The sequence below is a fragment of the Mesoplodon bidens genome, assembly GCF_964165515.1.
Source record: "Mesoplodon bidens genome assembly, chromosome: 17".
NCBI lineage: Eukaryota > Metazoa > Chordata > Mammalia > Artiodactyla > Ziphiidae > Mesoplodon > Mesoplodon bidens.
Genome location: NC_138174.1, coordinates 58,067,487 through 58,084,410, shown reverse-complemented (window position 1 = coordinate 58,084,410; position 16,924 = coordinate 58,067,487).

Sequence of the window (16,924 nt, the reverse complement as noted above, 5' to 3'; positions counted from 1 at the left end):
AGCTTTAAAGAAGGAATAAAATATAACCCATCCCTAGTAATAGTAATGATATTTCTATGCCATAGTAAAACTTTCTTATATGGTCTAGGTCCTTATTAAAAGGTTTATTTCTCCTCTCTTCAATAAACAACATGTTATTTTCCATTCAATATTTGTGTTTTACGTTAATTATGTTTCTTAATTTGAAGATAAAGATAATTTAAATTAAGAGAGAAAATTCTAGACACTGTAGTTTATACTTATATGTTCAACAAAATCATGAAGATGGAAATGAGGAAATAATCTGGTACACATGGACAGACAGCATCTCTCAACAGAGTAGCTGCTTATGCATTTGATTGAAGGAATATGGAGAGGGCAAGAGAGTTATGTTCCTAATATAATTCCTCACTCTGTATGATGACTGGTAAACACAATTGGCCATTTTTTTCATTAAGCCAAGTATTTTGTGTCCCACTGAAATTTAAATATTTTGGAAGAAGAATTAAATGATACTCATGATCTTAAATATACTATTCATATCTTCCATTCATTCATTCACACATTCATCAAAATATGCAAATGTGGATGGGGTAGTTTGTGAGAAGGCACAGTAGAAAGAAAGAGGTAGAAAAAGATAAATGATGATATATCAGTAAATATTTTATATTTCTTTACAGCATGTTTTACCCATAGTGGCTATGTAGCAAACACATCCATATGAAAGAAGATCAGTATGTTAAAAACTATGACCATGGTGACTTTATAGAAAGCCTCTCACTTTTCCTGGGAGTCCTCATGCAGGGTCTGGCTATAGAAAAATGACTGCATAAAGAACTCAGAGTTCTTGTAAATAGCTTTCAAATGCTCCCAATTGCAACTGCTCATTTCAAGCCAGAAGCAATGTGCAGCTATATTTTAAATGCCAGAATTATATGATAATTCTGAAATATCAATTCTATTTCTGTCCTACAAATACTTGTAAAGTAAATTTACTCAAGGACACTCATTGCACAGATTATTTGTGGACTTCAACTTTCTCTAACTGGATGTTATTCATTGATCTTTTTCCAGCTTTTTTCCCCCTCATGTTGCAACGTTGATTAAAGAAAATTGTTATTTGAGATGCAGCATTGCTATTTTCTGTTTCTAAGGAACAGAAAATATCATTGCCATTTATTTTCTAAAAGGATTAAAATATGTGGGATGACATGGAATCTGTCCAACTTGCTATTATATTCAGCAGCTGCATACAAATATTATGTTAAGGGAATGTAACTATAATCAATTATAATGTTATTTCCAAAACAATTTTCACTGTAGTCCATTTCACTTAATATATCGCCCTCATTCATAGTATGGACAGAGGTAGACTAGGCAAAATAATATTAAAATAGCAAAGTTATAAAATAATATGTTGAATACAAGGCACAACAATATATAAAATACATATTCAAAAATAAATCCCATGCACCATGGACTAAATTTTCTCAAATCACTCATTATATGAAGAATATAATATAACAAATAAAAATATGATTTTACTGATCTGAACTTGACTGAAAATCTTTTCTTTAAAATTGGCTTCTTTGAACTTTGTTATGTGCTATTTAATGTAATCTTGTGATTACTAACCAGATTTTTGCCTTGATCATTTATAGTGTGTACTGCATTGTTCCATCCTTATTCCCTATGAAAGACCAACACACTAATTCACTAGTTTCTGGGAAAGTCTTTCATTCATGTTTGCATTTGTATCTATCATTATGAATTGTCTTTAGCTACACAAAAAGCTGTCTTCCTCAAAGTTATCAGTGGGAAGCCCGTGGCTATTATATATGGCTCTGTACAATATGCAGGCATCACCCAAAAGTGGCCAAATGAGAAACAGAAGGAAACTTCCTCAACATGATAGAAAACCCATAATTAATATCATACTCAATAGTAGAAGACTGAAAGCTTTCCCCCTAAGAAGGAACAAGAAAAGTAAGCTTACTTGTGCCACTTCTGTTTAACACTACGTTGGAAGTTCTAGCCAAAGCAATCAGATAAGAAAAAGAAATGAAGGTATCCACATTGAAAAAGAAGAAGTAAAACCATTTCTATCTGCAGATGACATGATTATGATATATATCCCCAAAGAATCCACAAAAAGACTATTAGAACTAATAAACAAATTCATAAAATTTTCAACATATATCATCAGTATACAAAAATCAGTTTATGTCTATACATGAGCACTGAACAATCAAAAATGAAAGCAAACTATTTCATTTGCAATAGCATCAAAAATGAAACATCGCTTAGGAATAAACCAAGCAAGTGTATGACTTGCACACTGAACCTACAAAATATTGTTGAAAAGTATTAATAAGATCTAAATAAATGGAAAGAGCCTTCATGTTCATAAATTGGAAGACTTAGTATTGTTAAAATGTCAATACTCCTCAAAGTGATAAACAGATTCAATGCAATCTCTATCAAAATTCCAATTGTCTTTTTTTTTTTACAAAAGTGAACAAGCTGCTCCTCAAATTCATATGAAATTGCAAGGGACCCAAAATATCCCAATCATCTTGAAAAAACAGAATAAAGTTGGTGGACTCACACTTCTCAATTTCAAAATATACTACAATGCTATAGTAATCAAAATAGTACTGTAGTGGCATAAGGACAGACATACAGATCAATGGAATATAATTGAGAGTACAAAAGTAAAACCTGTATTCCAATAGTGAATTGATTTTTAACAAAGGTGACATTCAGTTGCAGAAAGGACAGTCTTTTCAACAAATGTTACTTGGATACCTAGAATTCCACATGCAAACTCCTGAAGTTGGATCTGTACCTCACAAAAATACAAAAATTAACTCAAAATTTATCAAAGAACTAAATATAAGTGCAAAAACTATAACATTCCTAGATGCAAATGCAGATTTAATCTTCATGACCTAGGATTAGGTAACAGCTTCTTATATATGATGCCAAAGTTACAAGTAGGGAAGAAAAAAAAAACTGTACATTGAAAGACACTAGCAAGAAGTTGAAAGACCTTTTTAAAATCTTTTTTTAAATAAAATGCCCTTAGAAAGTTGAATGAAATTAAGGAGAAATATTTACAATTTATCTAAGTGATAGGGTCCTGTATTCAGAATATAAGAATATATAAAGAACTCCTGCAAGTCAACAATAAAAAGATATATAATCCAATTAAATAATTCACTTAAATAAACACTTCTCTAAAAATATACAACAGACCAACAGGAATTTGAAAAGATGCTCTAATTCACTGAACATGAGGAGATGCAAATCAAAACCACAATGAGATACCAGTTCACACCCACTAGCATAACAACAATAATAATAATGAATAATAACAATGAAACTAACAAGTGTTGGTGAGGATGTAGAAAAATTGAAACTATCATACATTTCTGGTGGGAATGTAAAATGGTGCACTGGCTTTATAAAACAGTTTGGCAGTTCCTCAAAAGTTAAACACAGAGTTACCATGTGACCCAGAAATTCCAATTTTATATATACTACCTATGAGAATTGAAACCACGTTCACACAAACACTAGTGAATAAATATTTATAGAAACATTATTCATAATAGTGATAAAAGTAGAAGCAACTAAAATGTTCCTCAAATGATGGATAAATAAAAAATGGAATACTGTTCAGCTATAAAAAGGAATAAAGTACTAATACATGCTACACCATGAATGAATCTTGAAAATACTATGCTGGGCCTCCCTGGTGGCGCAGTGGTTGAGAGTCCGCCTGCCGATGCAGGGGATACGGGTTCGTGCCCCGGTCTGGGAGGATCCCATATGCCGCGGAGCGGCTGGGCCCGTGAGCCATGGCCGCTGGGCCTGCGCGTCCGGAGCCTGTGCTCCGCAACGGGAGAGGCCACAAGAGTGAGAGGCCCGCATACCGCAAAAAGAAAAAGAAAAAGAAAAAAAAAAAAAAAAAGAAAATACTATGCTATGGGAAAGAAAACAGACACAAAAGGCCACATACTGTATGATGATTCCATTTAGATGACAGGTAGGAACAGGCACATCTTATACACAGAGGAAGTAGATTAGTGGTTGGCAGGGGCTTCAGGGGAGGAGGAAATGGGCACTGGCTACTAATAGGTATGGTGTGGGATTTCTCTGGAATTTGTTCTGGAAAATGTTCTGAACTATATAATAGTGATGGTTCTACAACTTTGTGAATACACTAAAAACTAATGAATTGTACACTTTAAAACGGTTAAAATGGTGAACTTTATAGTATGTGAAGTTCATCTCAATAAAGAAAATCTCACTTCATCAAAATTTCATTCCACTGTTATTGCCAGTTAAAAGCCCATGTTCTTAACACTTCCTGCAAAGTTACTCTAATGCACCCATATTGTTCACCTGCCTTATAAAACAATATTCCCATCTAGCCCACGGCTACCTTTTGCTTAGCTAATTGGTTCCATACTCCCCTACTTGGCTTTCAAAGCCCTTTAGCTATTGTCTACTTCATAATTTTCCAAGGTTTTATCCACAACCCAGAAACAAACTCAATCAAGTCATACTAATCTCTTTGCAGCTTACCTTTAACGATTTAATTTGTATATCCCTGCAGTATATTGTCATTATTTCTAAGAATCACTTCTTTCCTCTTATCTGCTTACAGAAATCTGAAGTCTACAAAACATTTAATTACCTCCATATACTTTTTTAGAAACAATTAAGCCCATATTATCCTCTTATATTAGTCAAATTAAATGACACATTTTATCTACTAATAATTTTCTGTAGTAAGTTAATAAACAATTTAAGTACATGGGAAATACACCTGAAATAGCTACTATAAATATCTGAGATAGCTATAAAGAGGAATCTTGAAAAATAAAGAGAATAATGTACACAGAGAGCTAACAACCCTGAAGCCGAAGCTGCCATAACATTAACTACCAGTGCCCCAAAGCCTAGAATTTTAGTTTTATTAGTTCCATGCAGCAATCAAGAGATAAATCAAAAACCTGATCATTAATGGACTTTGAATTAGAGATGCTCTTTAAATAGCCAGGGCCACAAAAATGATACTTTCTATGGGTAAACTAGTGGTAATAGGAGGATAAGGATGCGGGGGAGGGGAAGGGGAGGATAAGGATGGGGGAGGGGAAGGAGGAAGAGGAGGAAGAGAAGCAGCTGGTGTCAGACTTGGTTTTGGGTAAAATAAAAACAAAAGCAATTCTCCCCATTCCCTGATGAACTGTTAGCACAAGTTGAATTCCCATGAAAATCTAAATCCAAAATTCATCATAACTTTTAATCACTAGAGCTACAGACAGATGGTTTAACTTAAGTTGGTCTAGAATTGTTATTGCTTTCAGGTACCTAGTAGAAGTAATGCAAAGCCCATCAGAAGACAGTCACTTAAAACATGACCCCAAACATTTTTTTAAGGTCATATATAGTCACAGTAAAAAAATATAGACACAAAAAACATGGAATAGAAGTCTTACTTACTGACAGATGAATAAAATAATAAACAAGAAGAATCTAACTACATGTATTTGAGATATTAAAAGCATTGTTATCAGAAAATACATTTAAAAATTTATTTCAGATATGTTAAGCTATAAGAGGCGGCTAGACACAAAAATGGATTGCTCTAAAATTTTTAAGAAGTATGTTTCCATCAATAGCAATTACATTTTTGCATGTAACAACAATGCTAATTTATATGTTCAGGAAATGAGACTTGAAAAAGAGGAGAATTTTTCTTTTACTGGGTTATAAACAGTGATTAATACCTGAGTACACCTAACAGAAGAAGAGAGGCAGTAATTCAAAGAAAAAAAAGTTTGATTGATTTTCTCAAAGATGCTCTGGATTCCAGGAAATTATTGAAAAGAACTCTCTGAAAGCTTCTGATGTATAATCCATAATAACAGTCCATAATAATAACATTTAAAACATTAGATGATTACAGGAAAAAAAGAGGAAGACTAATTGGGATGAAATACCAGGAAAACGTATGTACAATATTTCTGACTTTATTCTATCAGTTACAAAGTGACACAGTTAGTGCTAGATGGGGATATAGTTATTCCTTCTGTCCCTAGAGCTCCTGCTTAGAATATGTTGGAGAATTACAGGAAGCAAGAGAAACACTAAGGTACAGAACAGAGGACAAAATAGGTTAAACCCAATCCAAGCCCCGTAGGATAGGAAAACAAAATTGCTTATTTAAAAAAAAATAAATAAATCTCTGGACCACAAAACAGTCTGAAGGGAATAGTAATAAAGGTATTGCAATTCAATCCAACAAACAAGGCAAACAAAAATATGACCAACTTAAGAGGAGATACAGGGCTTCCCTGGTGGTGCAGTGGTTAAGAATCTGCCTGCCAATGTAGGGGACACGGGTTCGAGCCCTGGTCCGGAAAGATCCCAAATGCCACGGAGCAACTAAGCCTGTAAGCCACAACTAGTGAGCCTGCACTCTAGAGCCCACGAGCCACAACTACTGAGCCCGCATGCCACAACTGCTGAAGCCTGCACGCCTAGAGCCTGTGCTCCGCAATAAGAGAAGCCACCACAATGAGAAGCCCGCTCACCACAACAAAGAGTAGACCCTGCTCACTGCAACTAGAGAAAGCCTGTGTGCAGCAATGAAGACCCAACACAACCAAAAAATAAAATAAATTAAATAAATTTTTTAAAAAAAGATGAGATACAGATTTTTAAAACTCAGTTATCCCTAACTACAAAGGGTAAAGGAAAAATGGAACACAGCAGGCATGTTCTACAACCACAGAAAAATGTATGGCAGAAGGGACTCTTTCTACTCTTTGAAACCCTAAATCACCAAAGGTTTCTAAAGGCTTGGGATAATCAAATCTGCAGAAAGGCAAAGTATCAGGGAAGACCATCCGGTAAAAGTGGCGATTCTCATTAGGTCCTTGGGAGCCCAGGTTCTGCAGGCATCATCGATAGCAGCTTCATTTCAAGAATGCATGAAGAAGTCTCAAGCTGAATCAAATGCAAATGCTCAATGGAGGCCTTCCCTATCAGATAAATACTACATACCTAGAAAACTCCACTCCAAAAATTCATGGGAGCAGATACTGTAGCACAGGGTAAAAAATGCACTGGGTCTCTGAGGAAGGAGAAAAACAGAAGAAAATACAGGATTTGAGATATGTAATAAAAGCACTCTGTGAACGGAGAGTTGGCTGCTACAGATGCAATTTACTCTGCATAGTGGAGCGAGAAAAGAAAATGTCACCTGACAATTCACACTCAATTTAGCATTGAAGCGCCTAAAACAAAAGGCTCAAATATAAGTGGAAATTTAGAAGTTCTAAATATGCAAAGTGGCAAATAAGAGCAGAGTTCATCACTGTGCATTTCTAAAACTTTTAAGGAAACGTAAATATATCAAATGACGAGAACTGCTATGCACAGAAGGATTTTTTAAATCACTTTACATGATTAAGTGAACTCCCACACTTAACTTACTGACTGCAACCTCCCAGTAAGTTAAATTTCCCAGGCTTGAGTAAACTGTCATAGATTTTTTTTTTTTTTTTTGGCCGTGTTGGGTCTTCGTTGTTGCACACAGGCTTTCTCTAGTTGCGGCGAGTGGGGGCTACTCTTCGTTGCGGAGGTCAGGATTCTCATTGCAGTAGTTTCTCTTGTTGCAGAGCACAGGCTCTAGGCGTGCGGGCTTCAGTAGTTGTGGCACTTGGGCTCAGTAGTTGTGGTGCACAGGCTTAGTTGCTCCATGGCATGTGGGATCTTCCAGGACCAGGGCTCAAACCCGTGTCCCCTGCATTAGCAGGTGGATTCTTAACCACTGCACCACCCAGGGAAGTCCTGTCATAGACTCTTGAGGCCAAAAACTTTTCCCAACTCGCAGGAGTCCTCTACTTACTGCTTTTCCCAGAGATTTCACTGAGTCTCCACTATCAACTCTTATAAAAGTAGCATCTTGCATATTGTTCTCTGCCCTGGTTCTGAAAACATCATTCTGTGTGAGACAACGGCTCTAGTCATTCTTCCTTGAGTTTTCTCAATATCATAGGTGTGGAGCGATGCCTTGATGGTTTTGATTTGGAACTTAAAAGCTGGGGCTGTTGAGAGTCTTGGTATTAAAGAACTTCAGTTTTGAGGTTTTAAATAAACTGCCTCATTTCCTTAGTAGACAATTCAGCCTGCAGTCACTGATGAAACAAAGCTTCAGGATTAAAGCCTTTTGAATTTAACTCCCATATTGTGCCAGGAAAGGAGGATACAGTGTTTAAACTTACATTACTCTATGTGAATGTGATAATGGGGGAATACTGTTAATGTTCAAATTTGTATAAATCCAATGTCTTATGTGCATGCAACAGAAACTAATATTGAATTAATGGAAGAATATCAGGATGCATGGGATCATGGGAGCAGGAGCTGGAAAATGGGTAAGAATCAAGATGACTTCTGAGGAAGAAGAGAAAGAAAGCCAACAACCATGTTTTAACCAGAAGATACTGGTGGACATCACAGCTGGAAATACCTAATGCCACATACTATTGCACTTGCCATGCAACACTGTTATAGTTGCTTTTAATGAATTCTAATAATTTCTTTCTATGTGTCACCTACTCCAAATTCAATTTTACGCTCTCCAGAAACACTGAATTTTCTAAGCCTAGGTCCTATGCCAATACCCTGCCTGCTGGGGGTTAGATGGGACAAAGAACAATGAGCTTTCCCTTTTTGATTTGTGTTATAGTGGTTGGCCCTTTATTTACAGTAATATTAAATACAAAAGATTAAAAAAAATTTTTTTCCCAAAGCACTTGTGGAGTTGGATTTTTATCAGCCCTTTAAAGACATACACATACACACACAAACACACAAGTAAATATGTAATATATATTTTATAAATTTAAAATTTATATTATATAAATATATTTATAAAATTATGTAAATATATTTATATAAATTTTATATATTTAAATGTACATTTAAATAATATGTATTACATGTAAAAATATACATTATACATATATTATTCTCTGTTCCTTTCACTGTTGAATAACCACACATACCATCCTTCCAAATCCCAGACTTAACATAAATAAATAATTCTGCCAAATGTATCCCCAGTGAAGTAGATACTAAAATGGAGCAGAATTGCAAAAGCTTTACAGGGAGTAACAATTTTCAAGAAAACAGAAAAGAACAGGACAGGCCAGATGAAGGCATTAGACTATCATACCAACCCAAGAGTCTCTGCCAGTGCAGCTGGGCGCTCCAGAGCAAAGGCTGCCGATCAGAGGAGTGTCTCACCGGACACAGAGGGCTAGGCCCTTGCTTAACCTCCTTGTTCAGTCATTGGCTGGAAGCTTCCTGGAGAAGAGCAGGACCTTGTTTGAAAACTGAGGCGGGCCCTGCAAAGTCTCACAGCGGGAACCTCAATTAATCATTATCCTAGCAGATATTAGGCAGCATATCATTTTTTGCAAGGGCTTAGAAGTCTCCATCTCTGTGTGACCTAATAAGCTCCAAAACAGCATAATACAATGACCCTTCTGTAATGGATATCAAACTCACATTTAATCCCAAGGAAAATCAACCCAATACTGTATTAATTTCTGCATTAGGTTCACAAGTTGGGATTTTTATATAATTCCTATTTCTATTCTAATATCATTTCAGTCCCATATTTGTATATTGCAAGTCACATTTAAATTTGAAATTTAATTGCCATCAACAGACTCTAAAAGAGATTGAGGAAAACAGAAAATTTAAAAGGGCAGCGCTAATACGTATAAATATATATATACACACACACACGTATTATATATAAAAAATATATAAATTAAGAAAAAATCATGTGGTTATTTTTTTTCTTTTTTTTTAATGTTGGCCTTGGCCTGGCTGGTTTTTGTGACTATTTCTAGTCACCAATTAAATTTTTTTTCTTTGTCTTCAGGTAGCACAGAATGTCAAGAATCTATAAAAATAAAAGCACATATGTAAGCATAAAACATAATTAGCATTCTAAAATTTTATATTAACATATTAGGATAAAGCCCTTATAAATGGTTCAAAAAGAAAAAAAAGACACAATCACCTTTTCTTAAAGAGCAATTTATATAAGAACAAATTCAAGAGGCTACAAACCATATTACTAATGCTTATATTCAATACTGTAAAAAAATGCTAATTGAGATGAAAATAAGTTTGTTAGCTCTTTTTCAAAAATTAAAATTATAGTAAGACTGCCTGCTTGTTTTTAATAATTGCTATTAATTTTATAAAAGCTAAATATATATATAAAATATTTGTATAACTGTCAATGGCATATCATCACATTAAAAAAATAAGCTGCAGAGTGATTCCATTTCAATGAAAAAATACTTTAAAGTACATGTTATTTGTACATACGTGTATATGAGTCATGTGTGATGTGCTCCTGTTGAACTGAATGTTGTGGAGTGACAGGGCTTGACTTCTGAGGCTAGGTTAGAAAGGTAGTGCTGCTTCCACCTTGCTCTCTCTTGTGGGATACTCGTAGACAGCAGCCACCATGTTGTGAGAAAACTCTGGTCACAGTAAGAGGCTCCTGCTTGTAGGTATAGCTAATTTTCCAATGGAGAGTCAGCTCATCCTCAGAGAATGAGCCCTCAGATGATTCCAGTCTGCAGCTTTTTAGCCACCTCAGGTAATGCTCAGTGGAAGAGTTTATAAACTGACCCCCGTGAACTCTTCACAATCTACCTTATGTTGTCATTGTTTTAAAACATTGTTTGTTAAGTATTTATTTATTTTGAGACAGACAATTAGAAAACGTGTATATCCCATCAATTAAATGTTACATCATGAAATATAAACACATTTAATTTCACAAAGTACTACTACTATGTGCTCCTGAAATAGCTGGAGATTTTTATTCTAGAAGCAGTGCAAAAAGTTTGCCACTTTCTCATATTTACATTAACACTTTTGGAGGTAACACTCCAATTTTTTTCTATGTAATGGATATAATGTGGGACATAATCATCGCTTTGATTTGTATTTCTCTGATTACAAATGAAACTGACCATTCCTTTCTGCATTTATTAACTATTCATTGTTTCATTATGTAACATGTTTATGCATAAAATGTGCCTATTATTCTTCTGTTCTTCATTGTTTTGTTGACTTGCAGACATTCCTTGTTTTTCTAGATATGATCCAGTGTCATGTTTGGTTGCTGCAATTATCTTACTCAGCTATCTAATGAATATTTTTCCCAAGTGTGTCTTCATGAAGTGAAAACCTTAGTTTTGATATTTTAGAAGTCTTTCTTTATCTTTCTCTCTCTCTCTACATTATGCTTTTGCTTCTGAAGTACTTGTTAACATTTTTTTCCCATTCCAATTCACACATTTTTACTCTACACTATTTTCTATTTCCTTTATCTTTCACATTTAGGTTTTCAGTTTACATGGTTTTATATTCATTTATGCTGTGATTTTTCAACAAGTACTTACATTACTTTATAAAGAAATGATTATTTTTTTAAAAAAGAAATGATTATTTAACAAGTATGAGTTTCATAAAAATCCAAACAAATCTATCTCCTATCTTCTGTTTTTTCACCATAGGTAGAATCACCACATTCTTTGAGATATACATATTAGAAGGCAAGGAGTTCTAGTGGTAGGACTTGCATGAAAATATTTATTTCATTTATTCACATATTTTAAACATAACTTGGCTTAATCGATTTAAGCAAGCCAGGGGATGCATTTCCTTGAACTGGTTTTCATGTATTTTTTATCCTGTTGTACTTCTTCAAGAAGTCAAAAAAAAATCTCAGAATTATTCACAAATTCAACACTTGCTTGATTACAAGGAGCACACTGTTGCTATGGTCCCGAACTCGATATTTTTTCCACTTGTGATAGTAAGTAGTATTCAATTTAAATGAATTCCACACATATCTTCAAAATTATTATTATTATTTATTTTTATTTATTTTTATTTTTTGCAGTACATGGGCCTCTCACTGTTGTGGCCTCTCCTGTTGCAGAGCACAGGCTCCGGACGCACAGGCTCAGCGGCCATGGCTCACGGGCCTAGCTGCTCCGCGGCATGTGGGATCCTCCCGGACCGGGGCACGAACCCGTGTCCCCTGCATCAGCAGGCGGACTCTCAACCACTGCGCCACCAGGGAAGCCCCAAAATTATTTTTAAAATGTTATTTTCTAGGCAATACAGTATTTGTAAGGAAGACTAATAAGTCAACATTTGAGTATTTTCTATTCATCATTAGTGTTTTTCATCTTTGAGTAAATTAACTTTTTTTTTTTTTAAAGAAGATGTTGGGGGTAGGAGTTTATTAATTAATTTATGTATTTTTGCTGTGTTGGGTCTTTGTTTCTGTGCGAGGGCTTTCTCTAGTTGTAGCAAGCAGGGGCCACTCTCCATCGCAGTGCACGGGCCTCTCACTATCGCGGCCTCTCTTGTTGCGGAGCACAGGCTCCAGACACGCAGGCTCAGTAGTTGTGGTGCACGGGCTTAGTTGCTCTGGGGCATGTGGGATCTTCCCAGACCAGGGCTCGAACCCGTGTCCCCTGCATTAGCAGGCATATTCTCAACCACTGTGCCACCAGGGAAGCCCATAAATTAACTTTTTATTGAAGTAAGATTATGATGTTCACAAACAGTATGGCTAAAGTACAATAAGAATATATCTACGATTTTCTAGACTAAAGAAAAGGACCAAAACCCACAATTGTATTTGCTTACAATTTACAAAACACTTCCCAATACATTTTGTTTTGTCCTCACAACAACCCTGGGAGGAAGATGTATTTAGTATCATCATTTTACAACTGGCCAAAAAAACTTTTATAAAAGTTATATTATGTATCTACACTCACAGTGAGTTGACTACTAGGATTAAAACCTCAGTCACCAGATTCTATAGCATGTTGGGAAAGGTCAGGTAAAGGTAAAAGTAGCATTTATGGGAAACTTAAAAATGATAATAGATAGGAACAGAGAAAGTGTGGTTAATGAGCACTTTGGCAGCCAAATGGGGAGGATGGATTAAGAAGAATTGGTCCTGATATGTCCAGGGACGGAATATAGGCAATCTGATACAGCATTATACCATGAATCAGAAAACTTGGGTTTATGTCCTCTTTCACTGTGACCTTGACCACACGACATTTAATCTCCCTTGGCAACAGTTTCCACATCTACAAAATTTACAGTTTGATCAATATATTCCTCTAAATCAGTCACCACTTTACAACTTCATTTTGGAATGGATATGATTAATAACAAAGCCAATTTTTCAACAATGCAGGGATTATATCCGTTCTATGGTGACAGAGTAATCAGATACACAGTAGAACTTGAGGAGTGACAAAATCGCTCAAAGTATCTATCCCCTTTCACGGATCTTGATATCCATGCATTAGATGTATAGATCATTTCAGACATTAAAATATCTACTAGCATACAAGTATTTTCAGCAAGTGTTACTACATTATACTAGTACTATCCATAAACAACTTTGGTTAGAATAAGCCATTTTTGAGCATCAGACATTGATTTAGCTAGCTCAAATAAGTCCCAAAAGCTGAGCAGGAACAAACACCCAGTGATGCTAAAGGATAAAGAATACAGATGTTAATGTTAAACATTTTCTAATTTTCATGGAGCCTCACCTTAATAAAATGAATTTCTAAAAAATTCTTCAAACCTAAGAACCCAAAACTTTCCTTTTCCTAATCATGATTCTAAAACATTTCATGCTCATGGGTGATATATTCACTCGAATTCACAGAAGCTTGATTCTGCCCAATACATTCCACGCGTATCGTTGTCACTGTGATAGCAGATGATTCCTCCTCTCTGTTTATTAAAGTGAAAACATTATCTTAAATCCTACTGTTATTTGTTCTCTTAATAGATAAATTTACCCACTGCTGTTTTATTTTACTTTAGTTTTCACGAGTCCCCCTTAGCTTCTGTGATTTACTTCTAACATTACTGACTACTCCATCTTGACCATGAGTGTGAGTTTCTCTGTTCATCTTGTGCATTTAGATGGGTTTAGAAGGCCCTCTATGCTTCTACCTTCCCAACAATGATTATAAGCTCAATCAGACCCAAAGTTTCTCCAAAAAAAATACATTTTAATACCCCTTTACCCCACTTCATACCCATAAACATGGGAAGTAAATTAATGGTTACCTTGGGATGGGGTGAGAGAGGAACTCGGAGATATGGGGTGTCTTTTGGGGGTGAGGGAAATATTATCAAATTAGATAGTTGCACTAACACACATTAAAAATATATCAAAAACCACTGAATTACAAACTTTAGAATGGTTAAAATGGTGAATTTCCATTTATGCTAATCTTACCTAAAACAAGTATCTAAAACATTTCATCTAAAACAATATATAAATAAAACTGGGCAATGTTCTGAGGCTTGAAGGACCTTGAAAATATGGCACCTGAAGGTAGGAAGCACAACAAAAAAGTGTTAATATAAAAGCTGAGGAAAACATGACCCATGCTGCGAAAAGGTGGAAGTTGGACAACACCGTTACCTACAATAACCTGGAAAATAAAGTTTGTCTAATGAACTTGTCATTGTGACTAAATAGTTTCAGAGATATTTAGGTATCTTAGTATCTTCAACCTTCAAGGTGCTAATTGGCTTTTTCTAACTGTCTTAAGGTAATATATGAGAAAAGAGACACAAAATAAGAAGGAATGTAAATGTTTTAGAAGAATTTAGAACTATTAAGGGTATTAAAGAGTTTTTCTAGTTAAAATATGTTGTTTTGTTTTGTTTTGTTTTGTTTATTGTTTGTGGTACACGGGCCTCTCACTGCTGTGGCCTCTCCCGCTGCGGAGCACAGCCTCCAGACGCGCAGGCTCAGCAGCCATGGCTCACAGGCCCAGCCGCTCCGCGGCATGTAGGATCTTCCCGGAGTGGGGCACGAACCCGTGTCCCCTGCATTGGCAGGCGGACTCTCAACCACTGCGCCACCAGGGAAGCCCAAAATATGTTTTTTTAAAAAAAGAAATGTCTTTGAAGAAAAAGATGAAACTCAGGGTGCTACCACTAAAAAAAAAGAATAGTCTCAAGATTTTTTTAATAACTCATAAATATTGAAGGTGTTATTTCATAGACAATTCCAGCAAAAAAAAATTCAGAGAATCTTAAAACATGCATCTTCAATCTTCTTGTTGGACATGAAGTATTCTAAGAAAGCTAAGGGTTTTTTCCACATAAACCTGATTTTCATCCTTATTTATAGAAGGGTTGGTGCTGGAGAGTTACAGGGAATAAAATGGGATGGAGGCCTCTCAGTTCTCAACTTAGCATAGGCATTTAGCAGTGAGAAAGCTACTTAACTTCTAACAGTATTCGCGAGGAAAAGGAAGAAAGACTCAGAAGGCAGAGCCAAGAGTTGAGGAAAATCCTTTCTAGAAAGCATGGGTATTGATGAAACGTGGCTGGCTGGATACCTGAACTACTATGAAACAGTGTCTCCCCAACCTGCAACCCTTTAAACGTAGGTTTTTGTTGCAGTTATCCTGTTATTTTCTCAACATTATATGTTGGATGCTTTTGAGTTCACAAGTCTTTGAGACCAAACAAATGCACCTAAGATGCTCAGCACCATGAGCCCATCTATACCTTGACCTTATTTCAATGATGAAATCTTGAACTTTTCAATAATGACATAATTAGAAGAGAGGGAATGTATTTTTTACATGGAAATGAATTATTGTGACAAGAGGGTGAACAAAGCTATCTAATTTTTCGCAAATTCTTTCCTTCCCTGTACAAGCCCCAGGATCTAAGATTATGCTGTAACAATCTGATGAAGAGATCGTGACAGAAATGATATTCAGAGACTTCTGATCACAGGCCTTAAAAGGATAGGAAGAATCTGCTTATTTGCATCTGGAAAACTTGATCTTGGGATGCTTCTCTTGGAACCATACCATATGAAGAAGGAACAGAGTGGGAAATAGAGGCCGTCTGGTTGACAGTGCCAGAAGGGCTCCCACAGCATCGACTGTCAGCCTGCTGATCTCTGTGCATGACTGCAGCCAAAGCATCATTCAGTAGTGAGTGCAGAAGACTCAGGTGCACTGAGTCTAGGCACAGATTATACCACATAATAAAACAGTTGTTTTAAGGCGCCAACTTTTAGGATTTTATACAGCAGTAAATCATTTAAATATCCACTCACAGTAGAATGTATAAACAAACTGTTTCACAGTCATTCAACAAAATATGAGAATGCATAAATACAACCATATGGAAGGGGCTCACAACCATGATGTTAAATAAAAGAAGCCAGACACAAAATGGTGCATGCTGTTTGCTTCCAATAAGAAATTATTCCAAACCAGGCAAAATTAATCTAGGGTGTTAGAAATCAGGATATCAGGTACTCCCGGGAAGAGGCAGTGACTAGAAAGGTGAACGTGGGGGTCTCTGGGGACCAGGCAATGTGTCAATATTCTTTGTTTTGACTTGGGTGCTGGTTACAGGTGTGTTCTGAGTTATGAAAACTCATCAAGCTGTGTACTATGCTCTGTTAACTTTTCTGTATATTTGGTATAATTGAGGAAAATTTGTATTTGACTTCAAAACTTGTAGTGGTAGAAAATATCACACCTATCCGATTGGCAAAATTTAAAGACTGATAAAGCAAAATTGCAGCAAGTATCTGCAAAAACAGAAATATATTTTCACTGTTGGAACATGCACAAACTAATGAAACCACTTCAGAAAGAAATTTGGCAATAGATAACATTTGAAAATGTACAAGGCCCACCCAGAACTTTGCAATTCTACTTTCACCTAAATGCCTTAGTGAAGCCGGTGCAGGTAGGTGTACATGAGGAAGTATGTACAGGAAATGTTTACT